This window comes from Arachis duranensis, chromosome 6 (genome assembly GCF_000817695.3).
Source record: "Arachis duranensis cultivar V14167 chromosome 6, aradu.V14167.gnm2.J7QH, whole genome shotgun sequence".
Lineage (NCBI taxonomy): Eukaryota > Viridiplantae > Streptophyta > Magnoliopsida > Fabales > Fabaceae > Arachis > Arachis duranensis.
Genome location: NC_029777.3, coordinates 63,732,310 through 63,739,555, shown reverse-complemented (window position 1 = coordinate 63,739,555; position 7,246 = coordinate 63,732,310).

Genomic DNA, 7,246 nt, shown 5'->3' with positions numbered 1-7,246 from the left:
ATAAAGGAGTTTAATGTAGGCTCAAAATTGGCTAACAATGGTAGATAAAAGGGTTAAGGCTATTTGGGTGCCCTAAAATAGTTTTCTTGGAAAAGAAATCATCACTCTAACCAAGTAATCCTAGCAAGAAAATAAATGGTAAAATATGTACAGATTCTAACTAACATGCACTCTATCATGCAATGCAATGACTAACTAACAAAGAAGATTAAGAATTGGTGTTGGAAAAAGAAGTAGTTACACACGGAGGTCGGTCTTCGACCTCCCCACACTTGAAGATTGCACCGTCCTTGGTGCATGCAAAGAAGAGCAAGTTGGATGGGTTGCTACAACTGATGAGCTTCTTCAAAAGGTTGTGTGGAGGAACTTGTTTGTCACCCCATTTAGAAGCTTTTCCTTTCCCTTCTTGGTGGCCATCCTAAAAAGAGGGAAAAAGAAAGAAAATTAAGCCCACAACAAAGATAGCAAAGAAAATAGAACATAGGCGGCGGCTAATTCCAAATAAGAGTAAGGTTCTCAGCTACCTACAACATGTAAGTGAGAGAGCAACATAAGTAAAGGACATATCAACTATCACTTGATGCAAGAGTAAAGTCAAAGCATAAGTAAATGACATGAAGAACATGTTGAGCATCAAGTTCAAACAAGAAAGAGTGGGTCATGAAAGACATGCAAGTTCATATCAATGCACAAAGGATGCAAGAATCATCAAAGGTTAAGCATTGGCTTAGAAATTTTATCACTCATCAATATCAAACAAGTCAAGAAGCATCAAAATAATCCAAAAAATTCTCAACAATTGAGTAGGAGGATTCAACATCAATGTTAAAATAAGAAACTTAGGAAAGAAAATAAGAATAAGCTATAAAAACAAAATTAAAATGCAATGAATAAAAGTATCCAAATGCAATAAACAAAAGAAAATGAAAAATAAGAAAAATGCGAAGTGGAGTTTTGGAGAAGAAGAAAGTAAGAAAGGAAGAAGAGAGAAGAAGAAAGGAGAAAAGAAAGAAGAAGGAGAGAAGAAAGAGGAAGAAAGAAGAAATGAGAAGAAACAGGGGAGAAACAGGGCGTGAAGGTGACGCGCGCGCTTCATTTACGCGTACGCGTCAGAAGTAGGAATGGAAAGTGACACATAAGCGTCGACCACGCGTATGCGTGGAACACAAAAAGAAAGATGTGATGCGTATGCATCATCCACGCGTACACGTGAAGCTAAATTGTGCTATTCGCACAAAAGCAGCACCAATCCAGCGCAACTCTCTGGTTTTTGTACAAGAAGTCCCAACATAGCATACGACGCGTGCGCGTCGGCCACGCTCACGCGTGGTGCAGCCCCTTTTTTTAGAAGCATAAAAGAGAAACAGGGCACTCCCCTAACCTATAAACATTCGAAAGTAACCAAAATTCAAATTTAACAAAAATCTTTTAGTTTTTAAAAAAATTTTCAAAGACAAAACAAACAAAAGTTGCACTTCAAGCAAAAACAATTCAAAAACAACTATTCTAATCAAAACATGAATTTAACAAGAAACCTATCAACCAAAGCAATATGTACAAGGGTATAGAAAATAAGAAAAACTACCTACAATGGCAACTCAATTCATCCATTGATTATATTTACAAGAGAATAGAAAGAGTTTACTATGGTAGGGTGTCTCCCACCTAGCACTTTTATTTGTTGTCCTTAAGTTGGACAATTGGGAGGCTCCTTGTCAAGGTGGTTTATGCTTGTACTCAACTTGAAACTTTCACCAATGCTTGGACTTCAAGTAAGCTCTAAATTTCAAAATCAATGGCACCAAGCTTTGATGAAGTTATACACAAGCTAAGGGCTCCCAAAGTTGATCTTCACATATTTTTGGATCCCAAATCTTGTTTCTACACCCATCTTCACATTGATCAAGACAATTCCATTTGGGTGGCAAGTGATCTGAATTCTCAAGTAAGCACCAAAACATCTTCCTAGGCCCATTCAATTGAGAACTATACCAACCATTGCACTTAGACTTTGAGTTTCCAACTATAAGGAACCTTGATCGGCATTTTCACCCATCAACCAATTTTCTCTTTCTCTTAACTCCACAAAGAGCTCTAAGTTGCCCATCTGTCTAAAGTAAACCATATTCAAGTGAGAAAGTAAAGTTTAGGGATAAGAATTTTACCCACTTGAATGTTATGTTGGATGGTGACTTAGGAAGGGAGGTCTCCAACAACTTGGGAAAGGCAATTTTCACTCCCTTGTGCTTTTCTTGGATGACATCCACCTCTTGACAAGCTTCCTCAATTTCAATTCCTTGTTCACCAACTTCTTCTATACATCCCTCATTGCTCAAACCATGTGTCGGAGGTTGTGCACGGTCCTCCTTGTCATTAATTCCATAACACAATGAGGGGGGTTCATCAATTCCAAAAGACACATTGGTTGGTGTCGAATCATCTTCAATGGTGGAGCTTGCTTGCTCAACTTCTTCTACCTCTTGTTCAACTTCACCTAAGTCTTCAACCACTTCTTCTTCTTCAACAATTTCCATCCTTTCCACTTGTTGCATAACACACTTCATTTCCTTATTCTCATGTGGGGATTCTAAAATCTCCTTCATGCTCCACTCTTCCGTTAATTTCTCACATTCATCAGTGGAGATGTTTTATCTACGATATAAATCCCATGAGTCCAAGTTGGCTTTAATTTTGGCAAGGTTAGCCTCGATAGCTTCGTTCGTTCTTTGGGCTTCCTCTTCCTTCTTTTGATGGATGATTGCTTGAAGTCAATCCATTGCTTCCTTGAAGCGATCCATTGGCTCTTGTTCTGCTTGACTAGTATAAGTAGGATCATATTGCTCTTGGATGGATGGATATGGGTATTCTTCCATGGAGGGTTATGGTGGAGAAAGGAATTCATTATGTGGTTGAAAATTCTCATACATGGGAGGTGGTTCATCTTGGTATGACATGGAGGTGGTGGTTCTTAGGGGTATTAGTGATGGAATTGGGGTGGTTCTACATATGTTTCATATGGTTCACAAGGTGGTTGGTATGGTGGATATGGAATGAGCTCATATGGAGGTGTTTGATGGTATGAGACTTGTGAGTATAATGGTTGAGGGCTATATTGTGGAGGGAGTTCATAGGCATAAGGTGGTGGAAGTTGATAATCACAATGGGGTCCACCATAGCCATTTGATTGGTATGCATCATGGAATGGCTCTTACTCATATCACATTTGGGAAGGTTGTTGCCAAGAAGGGTGATCAAATCCTTAAGGCTCCTCCCATCTTTGATTGTTCCATCTTTGATGCATGTTGTCATTGTAATTTCCATCTCCTACAACATGGTTGTAACCACACTCATAGCCAAAAGGGTGAGAATTCATAGTGCAAAGAGAAAATAAAGATAAAAACTAATAAGAAATAAAGAAAACAAACTCATAACTACTACCAAGACCAAGAAATAACCATAAAGAAATATATTCACATATTCACAATAGCCAATAATATAACAACATTGCAATTCCCCGGCAACGGCGCCAAAACCTTGAAAGAGTTATTTTATGTTAATTAGGAAATTCACACAAAATAGTTTCGTTGGTAGTATAGTTCCCAACCAACAAATAATACTCAATTAAAGTTTTAATATTGGTTGTCACAAGTATAAACCCCAATGAAAATAAACCGAAGTATTTAAATCCCGGGTCGTCTCACAAGGAATTGCAATGAAGTGATCAATTATTGGCTATGAAGGGGACAAGGGGGTTTGATTTGGTATTTGCCAAGAAAAGTAAATAACAAGAAAGTAAATGATAATTAACTAATAAAGGAAAGAAAAAGAACTCTTGGCTAAGGCTTGGAAATTGAGATCACCATCTTTATCTACAAACCATGTATTGACAATTATGAGGGACCAGCCCATTAAGTCTACTTCTATTCTTGAAGTACGTCAAATAGGTTCGATCAACATCAATCCATAAGTCCTAACCTAGCTACTAATTGACTTAGTAGTAGGTTAGCGTTAATGGTTATTAAATTGACCATTAAGGTTTCTCAAATCACCAATTCAATGAGACCCAATGACTCAAGGTCACCCAATTCCCATAGCATAGGCCAAGAGTATAGAAAACTACTATAAAACTAGTGAAAATATTTTAACAAACATCTAGAGTGCAATAAACGTAAACATCACAAAATGCAAGAATTAATAAAAGCTATAACTAACATAAGCAAGAAATCAACAATAGCAATTAAGATAAACATAAAAAGACATGAAATCATGAAATTGCATTAAAAGGAATTAAAATCTAACACAAGTTTATAAACATAAAAGAGAGCAAAATAGAAATTGACAAGAAAAGTAGATAAACTAAAGAGCTAGAACAAATAAAAGTAAAAAAAAAACTAAAATGAAACAAGATTAAAATATAGATCTAAAAAGAATTGAAATAAGAACCCTACAATCTAGAGAGAGGAGAGAGCCTCTCTCTCTAGATTTCTACCCTAAAACATGACAAAAACTATACTATGACTACCCCTCCCCCAATTCCCTTGCAATCTTTGGGTTCAAAAGCATCAGAAATGAGTTGGATTTGGGCCTCCTTGAGCTCGGAAATTGCCCCCAGCATATTGCCTTTAGTGAGTTCATGTGCAGTTTGTCATGCGTATGCATGGGTCACGCGTACACATCACTGGCAAAATTTCTCTTCATGCGTACACGTGGGTGAGGCGTGCGTGTCGCTGGCGAATCTCTTTCTCACGTGTACGCGTGAGTGATGCGTACGCGTGGCCTTGAGTTCAGCAAATCCTCACTTTTTCATGAATTCCCCATTTTTGCATGCTTTTTCTTTATTCCTTCAACCCAATCCTTACCTTCTAATCCTGAAATCACTTAACAAACATATCAAGGTATCGGATGGAATTAAAGTGAATTAAAATTAGCGATTTAAAGGCCTAATAAGCATGTTTTTACTCTTAAGCACAAATTAGAAGAAATTCACAAAACCATGCTATTTCATTGAATAAATATAGAAAAGTTGATAAAATCTCCAAAATTCAATACAAGATAAACCACAAAATTGGGATTTATCAGAAGGCTTCGGCCAAGTGAGGTGGGAAGAGGAAAAAGGGAAGTGTATAAAGAGTAATATGGAGAAAGAGAAGAGTAATATGGCCGAGGATAAAGCCCACGCAATTTATTCTCCTTTATGATCCTACTCGAAATGCCACAGACAAGGTCAGATCTTCCGGATCGAAAAATGATGCTTTATGATTCTAGCCTTAGTGCCACAAAAACCTCATCACCCATAACTAACCAGATTATATGTCACTTATCCTCGATTAGCCCAGATGAGTTATTGGTTCAGGTGATGTATCCTCAAGTTTTAGCTCAATACTATCCGGGTCAGGACTCATATAGAACTCATGTAGAGAAAGGGATATACCCAATCTCATTTGGATGAAGAACGACAATACATCATAGAAGAGAATCAAACATATATTGAAATAGAAACAGTAATATTATTAATCCACGGGAATCAACAGAGCTCCTAATCTTAACCTAGGAGGTTTAGTTGTTCATAATTTACAGAGAAAACTTAGATGTAAAGTATGATACAAGTTGATGCATAAACCTAAGTGATCTCCTCTATATATAGGAGATGCTAACCCTAAAAGATGTTAATTTAAATTTAAAAAGTACAAAGATAAACTAAACTAAGCTAAAGAGTGCAAAAATCCACTTTGGGCCCACTTTGGTCTTGTGCTCGTCCAAGCCTGGCATTCAACTTGGAGAATGGGCGTTGATGCCAGTTACGGGGCTGAACTCGTGCTCCCTTGGTCCTTTAGTGGCGTTGAACACCAGCTTGGGCGTTCAATGCTGGGTTTGCTCCGTTTGGGGCGTTGAACTCCAGATATAGACGTCCAACGCCAGTTATGGGTAGTGATCTAGAAAATAAGTATAGATTATTATATATTGCTGGAAAGCACTAAAAGTTAGCTTTCCAACGCCGTTGAGAACGTGTCGATTGGACCTTTGTAGCTGAAGACATGCTTGTTGGAATGAACAGAGGTTAGGACTTGACAACATCTACTATCCTTTCTTCTGCTCTAAACAAGACTTTGCCAATCTTGCTAATTTTGCCTAAAAATCACCTAAAATCACAGGAAAAATAGAAAAACTCAAAGTAGCATCCAAAAAGTAAAATTTTCACTAAAACATACTAAAACTTTCTAAAGTTAATAAAATCTAACTAAAAATAATATGAAAATGCAATGAAAAAGCGTATAAGAAATTCACTTATCAAGCACATTGACAAATCCTAGAGAATCCCGGAGCACCTTGACAAATCCTTGAGAATCCCAGAGCACCCTGGCAAATCCTAGAAAATCAACACAATTCCTCAACTTTACTTGTGTATTCGGCTATCGACATTGGACCCTGCTTCAATTATAGCAATTCAACCTCCTAAGTCGTCTTGACTGAGTTGGAGAAATACTTTTTGTATAATTCAGATTGGAATGCATCCCAAGGTATCGCAGCATTGTCTCGTTGTAGATGACGTCGCGTTTCCTGCCACCAATACTGAGCTTCGCCCATTAACTGATAAGTCGCAAACTCAATGCATTGATCTTTAGGAATTTACTATTCTTATAAAGCTCATTCCATCGCCTGAAATCAATTGTCAACCTCTATGGGGTTCGTGGTTCCTCTAAAGTTTAGTGGATTTATCTTCAGGAAAGTTGCGACCGTCATCGGCCCATTATCTCTATTACCGCCATTCCCATTATTAACTTGGTTTCCTAACACCTCGGCTGTAGCATGAATAGCCACAGCCAAGTTCTCCAGGACAGTCATGAAGTTCACAGGGTTATTTTCAATCGTTTTGGGTTCCATATTACTCTTCCTACCTCTCCCTTGGCCGCGTCCGCATCCAAGAGTCACCATCTGGTACCTGTTCACACCAAACAAGTGATATCAAGGTGATCAATCTCAATATCTCAAGTCTAGTACTTTGAAGTCCCAAATGCATGTTCATGAACAAATATGCCACATATACTAGATAGATATCCTAATCAGCATATACACACACCTAGAGTATGCCCAAAAGCATAGTCATTCTATCCCTCAGGCTTTACAGGAACGAAATACTCTGATACCATAATGTAACACCCTACGACATAGAGCCTTGCGCTTAAGTTGTAAAGCAGAGGTGACGAGGTATTACGACCTCTAAAAGAAAATACATATATATATATAT